General features: G+C 44.5%; 1 pseudogene; it reads left to right on the forward strand.

Moving 5' to 3' along the window:
* The first annotated feature begins 82 nt into the window (after positions 1–82).
* LOC129353554 (lysosomal thioesterase PPT2-like) lies at positions 83–5,856 on the forward strand (annotated as a pseudogene).
* The last annotated feature ends 16,075 nt before the right edge of the window (positions 5,857–21,931 follow it).

Below are 21,931 nucleotides of genomic sequence, written 5' to 3' on the forward strand. Positions count from 1 at the left end.
TGGGTTTCATATGACAACACTACATAATACGGATATTGCAAAGCAAGCACGTCAGCCATCACAAAGAGGAGGGAACGTCTGAAACAGAAAGCAGCTCCTGATCAGGTCTCCTCCACCAGCGAGCTGAGACCAGGTGGAGATGAGGGCTCCGAGGGCCAGCTGGGGGCCCCCGGCGGTGCTGCTGCTGCTGCTGCTGGCTGCAGGCTCCACGCATGGATACAAACCTGTGATCATCGTCCACGGCATCCTGGACGGACCCAAACAGTTTGAAACTCTCTCAGACTTCATTCGTAAGGTGGGACTCATCACCTGTTAAAGTTCAGAGTAACTCACTGAAAGTTTTCAATTACAACTACAATTGCTATGACTTTGCAAAACATCTGTTAGCACATTTTATTGCAGTTTTTTAAGACATTTATTTTTTTATTCATTTTAAAATACTGTGCAAAAGTCTTGACCCACCGCCAGTTTTTTCAGTATTTTCTTTTCAAGCTGCCAGATTTCTTTCTATCTTTTAAATTTGACCTTGGACTTCTAAATCTTATTTTCTTTGAACTTTGGTTTCTTAGAACATTTTATTTTATTTTTATTTGCTGATGCTTTGAAGAGAAAACATCTATGACATTCAGACGTTTGTTGGGATTTTTGCATCAAAAACGTATCACAAAAACACAATTTGTTGAAAACAAAATTTGACAGATGGAAATTAAAAATCTCAGAGGATAATGATGCAGATTCATATCAGGTACTGTATGAAATGTGACTTTCTGTGATAATTTGGATTACTAGTGTTGATAACAAAACAAGACTGAGTTCAGGATTCAGCAAGACATCTAAATAGAAAATAATAACTTTATTATATCTTTTGAAACATCTGTCAACCATTTATTATTCCAAGTTTTTCAATTCTTGGCAGAAAAAGTAAGTTTTAAACCATGTCGGTTACACTGTAACAAACTGCCCTGTATTTTTACAGTAAAATGCTGGCAGCAGGGTTGCCAGCATTTTACCGTTAATATACAGTACCCTTACTGTAATCAACTTTACAGTATATTACTGTCACAAAAGAAATCTTTTGATTACAGCACATTGCTGTTGTTTTTTATCAGATTCACAGTAGACTCCTGGCAGCTGTGTTGCCAGTATATTACCGTTTTTCTATGGTACCATTACTGTTGAATTCACATACAGCTTACTACTGTAAATTTCCAATATAAAATAGAAACATGAAAAAAAAAACACTTAGAAAATGTAAGTTCCATCATGTCAAACATTTATTTGGGAAACAAAAGAACCAACTCAAACATCGACTCACACGGTGTTTAGTGGGCCACATAATAAAGACGAAGGTTTTGAAACGACAATGTATGTGTGCCTTAAACCTAAACCTTTTCTACAAGAATGTTGAGGGTAAACTGTCCAAAGTAAGTCAGATTCTGGAACAACAGTAAGAAAATCACCATCTATTTTGTGAAATAAATTTCTTAACTGATTCAAAGAGTATTTGAATAAAGCATGAATTGTGGCCTTTTGATTAGTCTGAAATAAAATAAGTATGAAATAAATTATGGAAATAATGCATTGTACAACTCAGCACACTACTTTTTCAATACAAAATATGACTTTTTGTGGAAGTGAGGAACAATATGATGCAACATAAAACATTTAACTTTCAATCTAAAGCATAGAAGAAAAATGCAAATTTTAGTTTGATAAAAATTTAAATGAAACATTTAGACTTGAATTTCCTTTAGGGCAAAATCAGAGCTCCAACTTCAAAATATAAAACAATGAAACAATATTAGACAAGATAAGTTGAACATGGTGCCTGTACAGTCAAAATTACATCTGAAGAACAGAAAGTGGGACCCTTAACAACATTTATGCTCTTAATTAAAAGAGATGTCTTAAGATTATGTTGACCTTTAAACCAAAAACATCTCTCAAGAACACTCCTGTTCAGGGATAAGTTGCCTTCATGCCTGTATAGTTTTTGTTTGCTTGTTTTTGCGTGGAGGGGCAACAATATCTATAGCTTGGTTAGAAAGTTCTCACTATGAAATTCCATTCAAAGTTCATGAGGTTTTTCAGCAGAGTTGAAACACGGGGGATGACAGTGACCGACTTCTTTTGAAAGTTTTCCCTGTCCTCTTGGAGATGATCTTGCTACAGCTGGCCTTGGTCCCTCAGGGTTGAGATCAAGAAAGCGCCTGAAAATGCAGTAATTTCAGATTAGCATATGATGCTTAAGGAGTCAGGGTTTAATGTGCGCTAGATGAAGACAAACTACTGAATGTTAAGAGTTAAAGAGACACCAGCATAACATTTAAACAGTTTTCTGCCAAGTCAACTCTGTGAAACTCCAAATTCCCAGTTGATATCCATTCACCAATTTCACTTTAGCAGCTAATCATAGCAATTCAAGTCAAATTACACAAAAGAAAGAAAAAGAGCTTCCAAACATGTCAATATTTGTAAATATGAATCATCAAAAATAACTTACCTTAGGATGGCTCATAAAATGCAGGATTCAAATGGATAGTCCTTGTAAAGAAAGTTCTAGAGCAGGGGTGTCAAACTCCAGTCCTCGAGGGCCGGTATCCTGCAACGTTTAGATGAGCCTCTGCTGCACCACCTGAATACAATAATAGGTCATTAGCAAGACTCTGGAGAACTTATCTACACAAGGAGGAGGTAATGAAGCCATTTCATTCCAGTGTTTTGTACCTGTGGCACATTGAAAAACTGCAGGACACCTGGAGGACTGGAGTTTGACACCCCTGCTCTAGAGGTTGCTTCCACATGTCACAACAACATGTCTTCTTCAGAAATACAGTAGCGTTCTGTTTAAAGAGCCTCCTTACTGTTGAATCTAAAATCATTCCCAAAATGCAATGCTACTCACAGTATACTACAGTATTTTATTAAAAACACTAATAATTGCCCAGAATGCATTGTTTTTCACGGTGCAGTACCGTTTTCAATAGAAACAGTATGATACTGTTCAGTTTAGGCCATTTTTTTACAGCAATTTGTTACAGTGTGGCTTTTGTAAAGAACATCCACCATTTTTTATTCACAAAATGTAGGAGAAAGCCTCATTGTAGCTTAGATGATGTGAAAGGAACATTGCAATCAAGTTCAGTTCATAAAGTTCATCACATTAAAACTGTGAACAGTTTGAAGCACAGGTGGAGATTTCAGGTGAAGTGAAATCCAGCCTGGCATTTCAAACCCCTGATTTCTGTTCCTCTGTGATTTTCAATTCCTCACAGTGAGTTTTATTTCAGGGAGTGTTACTGGAAACACCTGATGTTGGCTGATAACACTCAGCTGAAGAACTGCCAGCTTGTAATGAGATTTATGGAGTCACAGTTTTTGTTTTAAATGGTTTATTTCTCTGATTTATTTGATTTTTTGACTGATTTGCATGCAGGTGCATCCAGGTACGGAGGTGCAGATCATCAGTCTGTTTGACTACGAGTGCAGCATGGAGCCATTGTGGATTCAAGTCCCAGAATTCAAAAAGGCCATCGAGAAAATCACAAACGCGCATCCTGAGGGGGTCCATGTGCTGTGTTTCTCACAAGGTGAGCGGACTCAAACCGACCCGAGGCAGAGAAAACGTGACGCTGAGTGAGCCAAAAATGGACAAAGCACATCTTTAATTTGAGCTTTTCCAGGTCTAACCTATAAAATCAGTTTGTCTGTCCCACATCCGCCCCTCAGCGCTGCTACAACACGCAGCTATAGACAGCGGATGGATGAATGATTGGATTAGACCCTGAAAATTCAGAAGTTTTTTCTGAATCAATGAAGATGAACCTCAAGGCTCATATGGGCTGAGTGAAGCAACTTGCTCCAACACTTCTTGAATCCCTCATTATTGAAGGATTGTGAAACTTTATGGGTAACAAATATCACAGAATACATGCGTCATTTCATTCCTCCTCCAGCTGTATGGAGTGTGTATGCCGTGTTTTCTTCCACTGAAACGGTTCTGCCTGTTGGAGCTTGTTGGATCCGAGACGTTAGCTGGAATTTCCTCTGGTCATTGATAGACTTCATCACAAAGCCTCCTAATCTCTTTTTCTCATGAACATGGAAAAAAGTTGAACTTGTTGCTGGTTGGAAAAAGCTTTGCAGCTGCAAGACACACCTGTAAATAAAAACCCTAATTCATCTGCAGGTGTACAAATATAACTGCTGCCTCTCTGCTGTCGGCAAAAAATAAACACCAGTTTATTTAGCATTAGTGTTAGCAGGAGACTTTAGCATTGGTCTTAGCGTGATGTTAGCATTAGTGATAACAGAAACCTGTTAGCATTAGGGTTAGTTGGAACCTTTTAGCACGTACATAAGAGTCAAATTAAAGACCAGCATAGTCTGAAATCATCTGTCATCTTCATGCAGATTCAAGTTTAAAGCAAATCTTCAAGATGTTTTTCATGACTGGCAGTAATTTTAACGTTATGGAGCTGACTCAAGCTAAAGACTCCAATCTTATCACCAAAGATAATCAGCCCATAGCCGCTGCCTTGAAATGTCCCACATCTACAGTTTGTTTCTGTTAAATCTGCCACAATCAGATCATCTCCATCCAGGTGAACTGATACTGGGAGCGACAGCCGCAGACGACCAGTATCTGACATTTGCCTAATTTAGTTGTTTTGACTTTTTTAAGGTGGTCTAATCTGCCGAGCAGTTCTGTCTACGTTTCCAAACCACAACGTTCACACCTTCATCCCCTGTCGTCACCCCTGGCTGGACAGTACGGAGGTTGGATGTTTGCTTCAGGGTTTGGGTGTCTTCTCTTCTTTTCTATTTAAAGGAAAAGCAGCACAAGGCTGACAGGTGTGATGTTTTTCCACAGACACAGATTACCTGAAGTGGTTACCTGGCTGTGTAAAGAAGACTGTTTATCTTTTGTGCTACAACGAAGTGGGGCAGAATCTTTCGCTTTGTGACTACTGGAACGGTAGGGGGGAGCAGGAACTCTGCATGAGCCTCTGGGTAAACAACATAAAACAGACAATATGCTGTATTTTCTCTGTGCAGACCCTCACCATAGAGTCTGCTACCTGAAGGGCAACACCTTCCTGTCTCTGATAAACGGTGAAGTACCTCACCAGCACCTGAAAGGTAAAACCATCGGGCTTCATGGGACCTTTGCTCTTTATGCCATGACTTAATGATGTTTTGTCCTCATAGACCCACAGTGGGTCTGGTTGAACCCACACTGATGCTTAGAACAAATCGATGCATGGAGATGCCAAAACCTTTCGGCAGCTGAACAGAAATCTTTTTTGTCGGAGCAGAAAAGAATACAGAGGCTGATTATATGACCTGTTTAATTCCAGCGATATCCATGTGAAACACTTTGTTCTTATCTGCATCTGCACATCCTCCCTCAGACTGGAGAGAAAACTTCCTGCGTATCAAGAAGATGGTGCTGATTGGAGGACCAGATGATGGCGTCATCACTCCATGGCAATCCAGGTTTCACCACTTTAAGAAATGTTTTCCCTCTGCGACTTATTTCCTGGTCAAAGGACAGCTGCCATGTTCTGCACCATCAGGACCAGTACTGGACCAGCATACTGGACCAGCGTACTGGACCAGCTTATTGGACCAGCTTACTGGACCAGCGTACTGGACCAGCTTACTGGACCAGCTTACTGGACCAGCTTACTGGACCAGCTTACTCTGCGTCTCATTCAGATAAATGTGCATCAGAAATCATTACAAACAGTTAGAGGTTTACAATTAAGGAACACATGTTGGTTTGGTGTGAACACAAGAAACAGAGAAGCGGTTATTTTCAGTTTTCAGTTTATCAACATGAAGTTTCGATCAAACCAGGTTTCAGATGCTTTAGGTAAGAAATAATTGCTTCCTCTTTCCTGTGCACTTTGGGTTCTACGACTTGAACGAAGATGTTGTGGAAATGAGGAACCAGGAGGTAGGTGACCAGCTGGTGTTTTTCTGCAAACAGCTGATGTTTCTTCAACCTCTTTCTACTAAAGTCAATCTAGTGAGAAAGAAACATCTGATAATAGAGTAAAATACCCCTTATAAGGAGGATAAGGGGTAAAATATCCCTTATAAGGGGTATTTTGCCCCTTATACGGGGTATTTTACCCCTCATGAGGGCAGAAATCTGATACATTCCTGGATGGTAAAACTGGAGGTCCAGTCGATTTCTTCTGCGTTGTTTGGAGAATAACTTTCTGTGATTGGTTGGAAAACTTTAATAAGAACCAACTTCAGCTGGAAAATCAGCCAGTTCAAAATGTATTGACCTCATCAATACTTTGATATTCATAAGTTATGATCTTCTGCCTCTGACAGTTTTATAAAAACGATACGTTTGGTCTGAACGCTGGACGCCCGCGGCGACGTGTCGGTGTGTTCAGTCCGGAGTCAAACACACACACTGGCACTCCAACTTCACCGTGTTCAAAGCCTGCATAGAGAAGTGGCTCATCTGAAACGAGCCAGCAGCACACAAACTCCTGCTGGTTGTGAAGGACAATAAGTAATCGTCCTGTTTTCTCCTGAAGTCTGAAACACTTTGATATTTGTGTTGTTTAACTTTTGCTTCCTAAAGCTAAACATCCTCATGTTTCTATAGATATACTAGAAAAAGTTTGCAAGTGTTAATGTGAAACTAATGTGTTATAAAAGAAAGTTTTAACTGGAACTTTAAGTGCCTTTACAAACAATTGTTTGCAATCTATAATCTATTTTAATATTACTCTAATCGTCCCACTTTCTCCAGACACTTAAAACAATCAGATGGTTCTTGCTGTATGTTATTTTATGGTGTTTTTTTTCAGTTTTATTGTAACAAATGTTGCATATTCTTGCAATAAACACTAGACTTCTGGTACTAAAGCGTTTAAACAGGTGAAACGAAGCATTGGTTGATTTAACATCTATGTTTTTGTGATCTGCCAATTATATTTCTGGAGTGTTAATCCCAGAGCTGATTTTAAACTCGACTATTTCTTCCTCAAAGTTCTGCACTAAAATTAAATATCAACTGTTTGAGGAACCCGGTGAGGGAGAGAACCGGTGCTCTGCTGCCCTCTGGTGGTGGGAGGTTCTTCAGCTGAATGGAGACAAACTTGAAATGATGTTTTAAATCTGGGCCTATTTTATTTACATCATCAATAATATTTCATGTTGGTCTTTTCTCTGTTGCTTTCAACACTTTTTCAGTATTTTATATCTTTCAACATTGTGGTTTTCTTTAACACTTCTTCAATTTCTTGCTTTGTGTGTTCAAGAAATCCCAGTGATAAATCACTGATACTAGTTTCTGCATTTTATTGAAATTTGCATAATATTTGCTGTGTTATAGTGACCTAATGATGAAAAGTCAGATCCTGAGCTGCAGCCTGGTGACTCTTCTGTCCTTCAGACCTGATTAGACAGAAGCTTCTGGAGCAAAGCCAGGGCTGGACTTATTGATCCTGTTTGATCACAGAAATCATCCTGTGATGAAAACACGCAGGTCTTCATGCCTGATGATGGAGCTGTCACAGAAATGTGGTTGTCATTTTTAATAAAGGTTTTAAATCAAAATTATGTTTTGTTTATTTTTATTTTTTCAAAAAGTTTCTTTTGTTCAGGTCCAAAATAATAAAACAGATAAAACTGGAAATAAGTTATTGTGAGAAATAAATGACCTAAAATACACAAAACAAAGGATGAAACCTTTAATAAAGTGACGTTCGCGGTCACAAGCACGCGCGTGTCTCTGTGGAGCTGAGATTTGAACACGTGAGCGCTCCCGCTCCGACAGGTGTGACCAGTGACGTCATAAAGGTGACTCCCCCTCCTGTCAGCTCGGTGTGTCGCAACGCGGCTCCGCTCCAGTTTTCCGGAGGTCCAGATTCGTCCCGCGGGTCTCGGTTCTGCTCAGACCGTTTCCCTGCTCTCCTCTCCCTCATGACGTCACGTGTGATGAAGACTCTCCGATCCTCGCGCGGACGCTGAAACTTTGATCCGGGCTGAGCGCGTGAGTCCTCGGGACCACTTCAAAGGTAAGTTCACCGCTGCGCTTCAAAATAAAAGCTGGGAATGTGTTCGTGAAGCTTTGCAGCGCTTAGAGCGACCGGAACCGAACCGAACCGGACCGGGTCGCACCGCTGTGGGTTATAAATAGCAGCAGCTGTAGAGGAGAGTTCAGCCGTTTCCAAAGTTTCCTTTCGGGATTCAGGAACGTGTTGCTTTAAATGTCTCCGCCCTGAGCTCTGCCTGGTTCGGTCCGGTCCGGTCCGCCGGGCCGTGGAGTCAGTGACAGCGTGGCTAAGGACGACGTGTCCCGCCCTGCGGGAAAACATCCTGCGAAACATCCAGGAAGAGAGCCGGCAGCATTCCCTGTGTTTTCCAGCTGCAGCATCAACTCAGAGCTGCTTCATGGAAAACGGCTCAGTCCAAGTCCAGCAGCGGGTCAGCACAGATCCCCGCAGCGAAACAGGTTTATAACAGATTTCTGATGAACTGAGACAGAAAATCTGCCTTTTGTGTTCTTCATGGTTTTAGATTGAGAGAGGAAACTGGATCAGAACCTGCAGGAAGCCCTGGAATAATATCTTAGAACTTTGCAACAGGCTTTAGATGGAAGTTAAAAGTCAAACATGTTTTCTGGCCTTTGTGTCATTTTTCTTGTCAACCAGAAAACCTGAAATGTTTTCTTCAGGCTGATGGTTTTCCTTCCAGCAAACTATCAGTTTTTGCATAAATGAACTCCGATCTCATTTTGATGGAGATCAGGTGTGTGTGTGTATGTGTGTGTGTGTGTGTGTGTGTGTGTGTGTGTGTGTGTGTGTGTGTGTGTGTGTTGCTCGACATCACACGCTGTGTTAGATCTATGATTTTTACCATTATGCGTTTTTAAAACGTTGCTTTGTGAAGAAACCAGTTTGTGGTTTTGTTTGGTCCATTTGGGGTCGTGGTTCTGATGTCGAGGTAAATTCTGCTAACATCCACAGAGAAGCCTCCATATTTGCTGGACCCTGAAAGCGTCGCCGTCTGCTCCATGACGTCCAGCACAAGGAAGAACGAGCTTTGCCGAATATGCGGCGGGAGTCTCCAGGGAAACCAACGCCGATGGCTGTTTGCGGCCCAGAACAGGAGGAACGATCAGACCGGAACCCCGACCCGAACCCCGACCGGGTCGGTGAGAGGCGGGAGCCTGACCCGGTCCACTCAGAGCAGTCCCTGGGGTGAGTCTGGAGAAACAGACATGTCCTCCCTGCCTGGGAGGCTCTGATACGATATCTGAGGTTTAGTTTCGATCCAATTCAGAGAAACAGCTGAACTGGAACGTTTCCTCTTCTAACTGCAGACATAAATATTTATTGAATAACTAAATATTCAGTTCAGCTCAGGTTAATTAGCTTCACAAACTGGTCAAAAATGTAAAACAACGTTAATCTGTTCAGTCTGGAGAACAGCCAATAGAAAATCAATAAAGAAACTGATCAAATCAACAGATTCACAACCAGACATGCAAAACTAACAGCAACAAACTTTCTTTCAAATGTCTAAGAAAATACAATTATGAATTCCAAACATAATCTAAAATATAAAGCAGTTTGTCACTCAGAGCACAAAGCATAGAATTAGATTGGATAGATCTGGATGGACACATCGGCACTGACACCCGATCTAGAAATTAGATCAGAACCGATACAGATATCGAATCGGTGCGTTAATCAATTTGTTGTTTGTTCACAGGCAGCACGTTGTCTCTGGGCTCCTCCGGGTCTCTGTCCCGGTCCCAGGTGTCCCTGAGCTCCTCGTCCAAGTCTGTGGACATCCTGGCTGTTCTGACCCACATTCTGGGACAGTCGGTACCGAGGAATGGCAGAACCGGAGAGTTTGTGTGCGGCAAATGTGTTTCCGCTTTGGAGCGAGTGTTCAAGTTCGACACGGTGATCGCCCGGGTCCGGGTTCTTTCTTCTGAGCGTCTTCAGAAGCTGACCCAGGAGCGGGACAGGATCAGGCAGTGGGTCCGGCAGAACTACCGGCAGAGACACCCGCAGGAGCTCCGGAACCGGAGCAGCGCCAGCGAGGAGGACAGCGAGGCGGAGAAGGAGGGCTATCGGGAGATGCTGCAGGACAACATGGCTCTGTCGGAGTTCGAGTGCTGGTCCGAGAAGTGGGACACATGTCCGTACTTCATCAGAACCGGGAAGCGGTGCCGGAAGGGCAAAGGCTGTGAAGGCTGCGACTCTTTACGGGTTTCTGATTCAGACTACGAGTCGGTCTGCGGGGTTCCTCGCCACATGCCCTTCTCCCCGCTGGAGCTGACCCGGGACAAGTCCCGGAGCATGCCGCTCCACTGGCACGCCGCGCCCAGGTCCGGCCCGCCGTCCCTGACCGGGTCCAGCCTCTCGCTGCGGGCGCCTTCCCGCACAGAGTCCGTCCATTCGCTGGACACTCTGGACGGAAACGACCCGTTCTGCTCCCCGGGCGACCGACCGGTTAGCTTTGTGATAACAGAGCTGAGGAGCATCCAGGGGAAGTCGCTCAGCTCGCCGTCTGGCAGTAAGATCCCAGTGCTGGGCCGGAAGGGCGGGAAAAGCCCCGGGCCGGCGACACCAGGGTCAGCCGGGTTCTGGACTTCGGGGATCTGGAGGGCGGAGACGTGCTGACGGAGCTGAGGGACGAGTACGTGCCGCTGCACCGTCAGGTGAGGCTCCATCCGGGTTCTGCAGAACCACTGGTTTCTTTTTAGCAGTAGATTAGCGCTTTAGAATCTGTAAAACTGGATTTACGGGAAGCAAAGATCAGCTGAAGTGTTCCTGCCACCGGCAGCTAACATTATGTTAATTTCTAAAAAAAACAACTTTTATCATTTTTGATAAAATACCTATTACAGAAAATGTTATTTTTAAAGAACAAGCATGTTATTTGTGTTTTCTGTGTAAAATAAAGACAATAAATGTCTTTATTTTACACAGAAAAAAAAGAGAAATGTATCCAAAATTATACTACTGATACTTTTAATGTCATTAGTTATTATATCAATATTTAAAAACATTAGTTACTTTATCATTTTAACCAAACGATAAATGAAACCTTTGTGATTCCAGAACAACACCAGCCGGCTTCAGAGTGCGGCCAGGCACCTCCGAGCCCAACTGGACCAGGCCGGGACCCGGATCAGAACCCTGGAGGCCGAGCTGAGACGAGCCGGACCGGAGCAGGTCAACGGATCGGAGGACCTGGGCTTGGTAAGAACTGACCTCCAACAAAATGATCCGAGATTAGCAGAGATTAGTTATCCTGATCCTGCAGATCTGAAGAAACCCAGAAGAGATCAGTGATCAATAAACTGATTGACTCAACTCACTCAGGTTTTAAATTCAATCTTTGAAGCAAAATTCACTGTTTGTTGTAGAAAACCTGTTTAAATAAAATGTTCATCCAGTCAGATTATAATCTGTTCACAAAACATTAAAACTTCATTCGGCAGAAAACAGAGAAAAAGTCAAAATAGTTGAAGCAACAGATCTGTTTCAGAAAGGCTGAGGAAACGCTGCTAAATTCATGCAAACATGACTGAGGAGCAGTATGACCTTTGACCTTTTCACAGTGATCCTAAATGTTTTACGGCCTTCCTCACGTCTCACCTCCACCTGTCAGCAGTTCTCCAGAAACTTCCCCCTGCATGTTTGCAGAGCCTGTGACAGTGGGCTGCAGTTAAAGCCAATCATCTCTGGATGTTTCTGTGATGTCAGCGACTCGCAGTGATGTCAGCGACTCGGGCTTCGCTGCACAGCTCATCACAAAGTAAATGCCTCTTTCAGGTGATTTCAGCAGATTAAACATCGCGGCTCTAATTATAGATCTGTGTCCCGCCCTGGTATGTCAGCAGCTCCGAACCTTTGGATTCGGCTGGACAAGCAGGTTTATGGGAGTCAGCCCGCAAACGGCCTCATAAAGCAATCAGTGGGCTGTGACAGCAGCGCAGCGAGCGCAGGGTAGGGCAGCGCAGGGCGTGTCATCAGAGCTGCAGGTGCACACGCAGGCCGGCGCTGTGAGGAATCCACCCGGACCGGAGCAGTGGCCCCGGGGCACCTCAGCTGATCAGAACCGGATCAGTCAGAGCGACGAGCCGCTGCAGGTTCAGAGCAGCAGGGAAGCTGCTTTCATAACCGAAAATATCATTTCATTGTGGGAATGAGGCTTTAAACAGCTGCTGAGTTTTCCTTCAGGATGAGTCGGAACGCCAAGCCGTCACTGAGCCTCGACTTTATCGAAACCATCAAAAGTCTGAGGAGGGAAAACGTTTCCGGTTTAGATTCAGATTCAAGGCAAATTTAAAATATGAAAGTTGATGGGAGATTGTTTCAGCAATCAGCCATCAAATGTGTTTATATATTATTTTAGCCATAATTAACTTAAAAACGTAAGTCTTAAATTTATGCATCTAAAATGAAGACTTTTAAAATGTCTTAATTTCATAAAGTATAGAAGATGGCCTTTGGTCTGTTAACATTGGGTCTTGAATTGGTCGCGCTGTTTGAGGCTTCGTGTCGGGCCTCATCATGCTGAAGGAAGTGATCCGCCATGTTAAGGACCGGCCATGTTGCAGGAAGTGATCCACCATGTTGCAGGAAGTGACCGGCCATGTTGCAGGAAGTGACCGGCCATGTTGCAGGAAGTGATCCGCTGCAGGAAGTGATCCGCCATGTGCAGGAAGTGACCGGCCATGTTGCAGGAAGTGACCGGTGTTGCAGGAAGTGATCCGCCATGTTGCAGGAAGTGATCCGCCATGTTCCAGGAAGTGACCGGCCATGTTGCAGGAAGTGATCCACCATGTTGCAGGAAGTGACCGGCCATGTTGCAGGAAGTGACCGGCCATGTTGCAGGAAGTGATCCGCCATGCTGCAGGAAGTGATCGGCCATGCTGCAGGAAGTGACCGGCCATGTTGCAGGAAGTGACCGGCCATGTTGCAGGAAGTGATCCGCCATGTTGCAGGAAGTGATCCGCCATGTTGCAGGAAGTGATCCGCCATGTTGCAGGAAGTGATCCGCCATGTTGCAGGAATTGATCCGCCATGTTGCAGGAAGTGACCGGGAATGTTGCAGGAAGTGACCGGCCATGTTGCAGGAATTGATCCGCCATGCTGCAGGAAGTGATCCACCATGTTGCAGGAAGTGACCGGCCATGCTGCAGGAAGTGACCGGCCATGTTGCAGGAAGTGACCGGCCATGTTGCAGGAAGTGATCGGCCATGCTGCAGGAAGTGATCCACCATGTTGCAGGAAGTGACCGGCCATGCTGCAGGAAGTGATCCGCCATGTTGCAGGAAGTGACCGTCCATGCTGCAGGAAGTGATCCGCCATGTTGCAGGAAGTGACCGGCCATGTTGCAGGAAGTGACTGGCCATGTTGCAGGAAGTGACCGGCCATGCTGCAGGAAGTGACCGGCCATGCTGCAGGAAGTGACCGGCCATGCTGCAGGAAGTGACCTGACGAAGTATGCCTTCGTTTCAGCAGCAGGATTCCTGAAACTTTGATTTATCGGGTTTTTAGGTCGTTACATGAATTAAATCGTCACTAAAATGTCTTAAATTTGAGTTTCTGAAAGCTGCAGAATCCAAATTTATCCATACAACAGCCTCCACATTAGAAACGATCAGTATTTAGATTGCAAGTTTCATTCTTTGTTCTTCATGGTGATTCCGTGGATCCTCTCTGGCTGCTGAGCCAGCGGTTCTGTGGATCATTCTGAAGGTTTGTTTTGACCCGGTTCTGATCCCAGATGTCCATGTTTTACTGCAGGTTGTTGATGATGATTTCCTGTTTTCCTTCTCTAATGTCAAATCATTCTTCTTCTCTCCCCCCAGCCGACCCCGGAGGCCAGCGGTGGCGCCGGCGCCTCGGTGCTGCAGAGCCTCGGTCACGCCCTGCACAGCCGGGAGCGACTGGTCCAGGTGTGTGAGACCGGCCGGGTGGATCCAGTGGATCCAGTTGATCATTTGCTCCGCCTCACAGGCCACAGGAATGTTGTTTGCTGTGGAGCTGCGGGGGGCGGAGCTTCTGCTGCTGGGGGTTAATGATCCTCACTCTGTTTGACTTACTGTGGGCAGACCTATGACCTTTGACCTCTGTGTTCAGCTGGTTTTAGAGAGAATGACCAGCAGTTAAAGAAACGGAGAGTTCAGTTCCAGGAGTTTTCTGCTGACCGGTCCAGAGAAACCGGCCCACAGCATCACTCATCCTCCACTCTTCCAAGCAGCTGGATCAGCATGCACATCCACAGGGGTCTAGTTAAATCCTGCTGGGTCGGATTCTGCTGCCAGAGTCCAAAGCAGCACCGGGAAACTGGATCAGAACCTGTTCGCCAGTCACTCCTTCAGCTCCCTGGTAGTCAGGCAACCAGGACCAGGACCAAAACCAGGACCAGAACCAAAACCAGGACCAGAACCAAAACCAGGACCAAAACCAGGACCAGGACCAAAACCAGGACCAAAACCAGGACCAGGACCAAAACCAGGACCAAAACCAGGACCAGGACCAGAACATGGACCAAACCAGGACCAGGACCAAAACCAGGACCAAAACCAGGACCAAAACCAGGACCAGGACCAGGACCAGAACCAGAACCAGGACCAAAACCAGGACCTGGACCAGGACCAAAACCAGGACCAGAACCAGAACCAAAACCAGAACCAAAACCAGAACCAAAACCAGGACCAAAACCAGAACCAAAACCAGGACCAAAACCAGGACCAAAACCAGGACCAGGACCAGGACCAAAACCAGGACCAGAACCAGGACCAGAACCAGGACCAGGACCAAAACCAGAACCAAAACCAGGACCAAAACCAGGACCAAAACCAGGACCAGGACCAGGACCAAAACCAGAACCAAAACCAGGACCAGAACCAGGACCAAAACCAGAACCAAAACCAGAACCAGGACCAGGACCAAAACCAGGACCAGAACCAGGACCAAAACCAGAACCAAAACCAGGACCAGGACCAGGACCAAAACCAGGACCAGAACCAGGACCAGGACCAAAACCAGGACCAGAACCTGGACCAGAACCAGGACCAAAAACTGGACCAGGACCAAAACCAGGACCAGAACCAGGACCAAAACCAGGACCAAAACCAGGACCAGGACCAGAACCAAAACCAGGACCAGGACCAGGACCAGAACCAAAACCAGGACCAGGACCAAAACCAGGACCAAAACCAGGACCAGGACCAAGACCAGGACCAAAACCAGGACCAGGACCAGAACCAGGACCAAAACCAGGACCAGGACCAGAACCAGGACCAAAACCAGAACCAGGACCAGGACCAGAACCAGAACCAGGACCAGAACCAGAACCAGGACCAGGACCAAAACCAGGACCAAAACCAGGACCAGAACCAGGACCAAAACCAGAACCAAAACCAGGACCAAAACCAGAACCAAAACCAGGACCAAACCAGGACCAAGACCAGGACCAGGACCAGGACCAAAACCAGGACCAGAACCAGGACCAGGACCAAAACCAGGACCAGAACCAGGACCAAAACCAGAACCAAAACCAGGACCAGGACCAGGACCAAAACCAGGACCAGAACCAGGACCAGGACCAAAACCAGGACCAGAACCAGGACCAGAACCAGAACCAGGACCAGGACCAAAACCAGGACCAGAACCAGGACCAGGACCAAAACCAGGACCAGAACCAGGACCAAAACCAGAACCAAAACCAGAACCAAAACCAGGACCAAAACCAGGACCAGGACCAGGACCAGAACCAGGACCAAAACCAGGACCAGGACCAGGACCAGAACATGGACCAGGACCAGATTCTGCTCCTCACATTACACTGAGATGTTCTCAAACTGCTGCTTCTTTTAATTTTTGCCTGAAAATTTTTTTCTTCCAGCAACTTTTGAACAAAGATGAATTGTTTTATTGATCTTTATTTAGTTTTCCTGCTGCTTCTGAGGTTGAAACTTTTCCTTTTCTCTGCTGAGTGATCCACTAACAGATCCGTGACCCGGACGTGTTTCTGTGTTTCTCCTCTCAGGAGTGTTTGGTTCTGATCCGAGGTCTGTGTGTGGAGAGCGGAACCGGCGCCGAACTGGGAACCCAGCTGACCGGGAAGCTGCTGGAGACGCTGAAGGAACTGCTGTCTGATAACAAGGTCAGAGTGGAGGTCATCTGATCGGCTCCTGACGCGCCGCAGGGCCGAGTCGGTCTGCGGGTCGCCGTGACCTCCAGGCTGGAGGTCACACAGATCAGCTGACGGCCTTCAGGGCAACAGGATGGAGACGAGGCGTCTCTGCTGATCGTCCCGATGTTTCGCCCCCGTCTGTCCTGCAGGTTGCTCTGGAGACTCTGAGGTCTGAAGCCACCGAGGCGGAGAGGAGCCTGGCGGAGGAGGTGGAGGCGCTGAGACGAGCCGGACGGGACCGCGAGGCGGACCTGGACACGCTGAGGACGGTTCTGCAGAGCAGCCAGGACGTGGTCAACGTGAGGACAGACAGGCAGGCAGGCAGTCCTGGTCTGGGCAGAGCTGAGCGTTGTTCTGTCTGCAGGAGCTCCGGGCGTCTCTGGAGGACAGGGAGCGCCGGCTGGACGAGGCGGAGACGCAGAGGGAGCTGTGCAGACAGAGGGACGCTGCCGCCGCCGCCGTCCTGAAGGACAAGGATGCTCTGATCCGGAACCTCCAGCAGCGCCTGGACCACCCGGTGAGCAGATCCGGTTCTGGTCCAAACCTCCGCCTCGGTTCTGGAGGTCTGTGTTCATCTCCATGGAGACGGGCCGAGGCATGTAGCGTCTGAGAGCGGAGCCTTCAGCACTCTCTGTTCAGCTGGTCTGGAGATGACCTCTGACCTTTCCCAGGAGCTGCAAAACCATACCAAGAATTGGAGTCTTGTTTTCAGTGCAAAATATTTTTGTCCTAAGTGCAGTTAGTCCAGCTGGTATCACGTTTCAGTGAATAATTCCTGAATATTGATGAAGATCTTCTGGTGAATAATCTGCTCCTGCTGGGCGTGGCTCTGCTCCTGGGCGTGGCTATGCTCTTGCTGGGCGTGGCTCTGCTCTTGCTGGGCGTGGCTCCAGGCTCCAGCAGGAGCTGAAAGTTTCTCATGTTTTGTTTTTATTTGAAATGTTTTAGATTTGCAGTAGAAACCAGACGGAGTTAATATTTTGTGTTTTTACAGTGCAGTATCATCGCTCTCAGCATCCGGTTCTTGTCAGAATCTGAACGGCTCGGTCCGATCTCTAAGAGCAACTGGGTTCTGCTGTTCTTCTGCACTGGTTGCAGTTCAACCAGTAAAACCAGGAAACATTATTTTTCATCCTAAAACTTCTCATCTTCTCCTCTCTCTCTGATTGGTCAGCAGTCGACAGGAAGTGAAGAGCAGGCGGCAGCTCTGCTGAAAACTGCAGAGGAAAACAACGCCACCTTGTGGGAAGAGGTCACCAAACTGAGTGCAGCTGTGGAGGCGTCGCAGGATCTGCTGCAGGTTCAACATGATGAGGATCAAACGGTTCTAAAAATATTGAAACACGACAAAAGGCAGAAACTGCTCACACCTGAAGGCTTTATTAACCTAAATATTCTGCACTTTATGACTAGGAAGTGAATATTTTTACCACTAAATTCACTGCAAAAAACCCCAGAAAATAGAGTTAAATGGAGCTTAAATCATGAATAAGAAGCAATAAAATGTGTAATTACAAAACTAGTTGCTTAAATCTGGGATGGAAACACTGATTATGATAAATCCACATTTTCCTGAACCTTTTCTTCAGGGGTGTTCAATATGTGGCCCGGGGCCCATTTGCCCTCGTTAGCACTGCTGGACGAAACCCGCTGGGTGTGAAAGGAACCGGGTCAGTCGGGCTCCACTGACCCGGACAGATCGTCCAGCTCCAAGCCACTAAAATAATCTGAAGTTTGTGATGAATAAGATTTTGAAAAGGAGCAATAAGGTAGATAAAATAAAAGCAAAGTCTGGTTATTTCTGAGATAATTTGGATGAAGCTGGATCATTTTGTAGTTTAATAGTGAAAACTTCTCCAGTTTAAATTCGGCTGAATGTTCAGCACCGTCTGGCTGCAGCCGGCGGCTCTGATCCCTCCATCTCTCCATCAGGCTCAGCAGCAGAGCCACACCCAGACGGTCGACTCCCTGACGGCTCGGCTCCGGGACGCCCAGCAGCAGCTGAGGCGGCGGAGGAGCAGCAGAAGAAGATGGACAGAGAGCGGCGGACGAGCCTGGAGGACGGCGAGCGGCGGGAGCGCCTGCTGAGGAGAGTCTCCAGAAGAGAGACCGGCTCATTGAGGTACAGAACATCTGCTTCTCCCTCTGGTGGCTCGGCTCTGAACTACACCGCATTCCTGACACGTTCAGGTCCACCTCGCTGCAGCAAGCAGGACGGGACGGACCGCAGTCCGTCTCAGACCTTATCTGGAAATGAGACCATTGCACTCCAGAAGTGAAGAGGGCGCCATTTCCTTTATTTGCTTTTCCCCTTCATGTTGGCTGCAGCGAGGTCCTTTTCAACACAAAGTTATTTCAAAGGTTTTTAAATAACTTTTTAAAAAATTGTTTCCAAAACACCAAATTATCTTCCAAAGTGTTTGTATGACAGCACATTAAGTCATTGTAGTGAGAAAAAATGGATGGGTTAAATTACTGCCAAAAAACTCAAACTCAAAAAAAATGTGACAAAATATAGGAAAAAAAAACAACATGAACATTTCTGGGTTAGAAAAGAGAAAAATTAGCTCGAAAAAAAATCATAACATTAATATTAATGTCAGAAATTTTGTAGAAAACAAATTGGGAAGTTCTGAGTTTCTAAATTTTCTGTCTTTTAAAACTCAGAGTCTCAGAAATTTTCTAGAAAAAAATAAATTTAAACTTTTAGATCTGAAAAATTTCCATATTTTTTCAGAAGATATCTGAGACTAGTCTAAAAATTTTGGTACAAATTTACTCCTTTTTTCGACAGAGGCCCAAATACACTGTCGTATGTCTGAAATGTAGAAAAGGAGAAACCTAGGAAAAGGTCAAAGGTTATTCAGGAAAACCTGAAGAACTGATGATTAATCTGGTTTTACAGGAAAACAGAAATAAGATCGGGATCCGGATCTGGATCTGGATTCAGTGTTCATACTGTTAAAACCAACTCTTCTGTTTCTGCTCTTCATGGCAGCAAATCCTGGTGGATGCAGAGGAGCGAGAGCGCCTCCTGCAGGATCTGCAGCAGAACTTGCAGAACAAGCGAGAGCCAATGACGGCCGTCAAGCACACGCTGTGACGCAGCAGCCGTTTGGACCAATCAGGATGAGGAATCTGCTGCGTTTATACAGAATGAGCATTTCCACAGTTTGAGCTGAGCTCTGTGTGACTCAGATGATTAATACTTGAATTATTGAATGTTGATTGATTATTGAGTGATTCATTTTGAATGTTTTATTTCATGAGGTTGGAACGTTACTTAATGTGGGACAGGCGCAGGGTTATTTAAAGCTGCTTTAATGTTTCTATTTGTTTTAATCTGACAGTCAAATTTTAGCTGCTTTGATTTTTCTCATTTTTCTGTTTCCTCTGGATTATTCTGTTTCCAGTGTTGAAACACGTCACTGTTGATCTGGGATTCAAACTGGAAAATGGTTTTGTCTTTTTGGCTCAAGAGAATAAAAACCTCTGAACGGATGAGTTTGTTTGAGTTGTTTCTGTTTAGAGGAGCCGATCGAAGCCGTTGCATTTGCACCTTCATCTGGGTTTCGACCAAAGAACCAACCTGTTGTTTTATTTAAGAATCATCACTGGGCAACAATCTGATGCTTTGAAACAAAATGTTAAATATTCAAAATGGGGGGATTATAATAGTATAAAAATATAATAAGCTCTTTGCTGAGTCACAGTTTGCTCTCTTACAATGGACTGAGAGACTGCTATGATTTATTTTAACTTTATTTCGTTCAGAAACATCAAAACGACAAAAAGTTCACGATTTACATTTAAATGAAATCCAAGCTGAACATTTAATTACGATCTGTTGACTTATATTTGCAAAAAATAACCAAGCATAAAGAAAAATGTTTTTTTACAAAACTATTGTACCATTTTAAATAAGCAATTTATGAATAAACTTATTTAAAAATGGATCAGCATCAGAGAGTGAAGAGTTTTAATAAATTAGTGGACGAATAATTATTACTAATTATTATTGTCATTTGACACTTCACTAAGACTGAATATATCTATATAGATCTATATAGATAGATCTATATATATATAGATATATACTATATATAGATATATATAACTATATATAGATATATCTATATATAGATGTATATAGATATATAGCTATATATAGATATATATATATATCTATATATAGATAGATATATATATCTATCTATATATAGATATATATATATATACATCTATATATAGATAGATAGATATATCTATATATATATATAGCTATATATAGGTGTATATATATATATATATATATATATATATATATATATATATATATATATATACACATTTTTATTGTTTCTCTAAAGTTTTCTAAAACTATTAGTTCTTAGAAAATTTTACATTTTGAAATTTTGAAAACGTAAAAAAAATCTTCAGTCCTACATTATAAAAAAGAAATATGAAATTTTGCTGTTTCTCTAAATTATTCTAAAAATATTTAGGAATAGATTATGAATATAACATAGAACTACCAACATGAGTTTTATTAGCGGTTTAGATTGGGACAGTTACTTTGCAGTTGGTCAGATTTTACAGGTTTAGTTTTACCTGTTTGGACTGGAAAATTTCAAATCTGGCAACAGCTGCGAATGGCGCTGACGTCTGTCTGTTCATGTTATTTGTTTGAAATAAAGTAAAAAAAAAAAAAGTCGCGAATGGCGCCATTTTTGTTATTAATGAGCATGACGCGCATGCGCCATGCTGGATAAAATGTGACACAACGTCTACGTGAGTGTTTTAAAAAAACAGATTCGGCTGCAACCCGGCCGACACTAAACTGATATTTATGATCTTTGGGACCAGGACCTTTAAAAATGATATTTTCTGATCTCCCAACAGAAAATATTAAAGTAGTTTAAAACGTTTGTACCAAATGAAACCCAATAGATTGTATGGAGTCATTACTCACAGCGTTCGCTCCATCTGACCAGCAGGGGGCGACAGCAAATCACTTGTGTTGAGTCGTTAACTTTACAGCAGACCCTCATCCAGAGCATGCATGTAGCGACAGTGGAGAGGAAGAACTCCCCTCTACCAGGAAGAAAGCTCCAGCAGAACCAGAACCGGGCCCAGTACCAGCAGCCATCTGCCACGACCGACTGGAGCTGAGAGACGACAGAAGAGACTCAACAGGTCAGGAGAACTTTCCATGTTGGTGGAACTGAAAAGGAGCAGAACAGTTGGGTGATGTCAGCCAATGTCCTCCTCCAGGAAGCAACTGCAGCCAATCAGAACGCAGGCCAGGTGTGGAATCTATAGAGAAAAAATAACTCAGAAAACAAAGTTTAGTTTCTAAATTTTTAGTTAGAAAAGTTTTAGTTTCTAACTAAACAGAGAGCGCCACCTTCTGGCCTCTCTCCGGATCAGTTCAGGTCAGAGAAGGGAACTGTTTCTGGTTTCGTTTTCCCTCCGTGGGCTGCCACCGTATCGCGGTGGAGGGGTTTGAGTGTCCCAGTGATCCGAGGAGCCGCCGGAGGCTTCACGCCTCCATTTGAGTCGGGTCTGCCAGGGAAAGCAGGTCCAAGGTGAGGGATCGGACCAAGAGCAGCCCAGAGATCACTTAGAAATACAAATACAGAATGTTCCTGTTGATGGCGATATAGACAGGATTCCCACTTACAACCAGAGCTAAAAACAGATGTCAGAGTTTTTTCCCAGTGCT

Source organism: Poeciliopsis prolifica, unplaced genomic scaffold (genome assembly GCF_027474105.1).
Source record: "Poeciliopsis prolifica strain line A6 unplaced genomic scaffold, Auburn_PproV2 SCAFFOLD092, whole genome shotgun sequence".
Taxonomy (NCBI): Eukaryota; Metazoa; Chordata; class Actinopteri; order Cyprinodontiformes; family Poeciliidae; genus Poeciliopsis; species Poeciliopsis prolifica.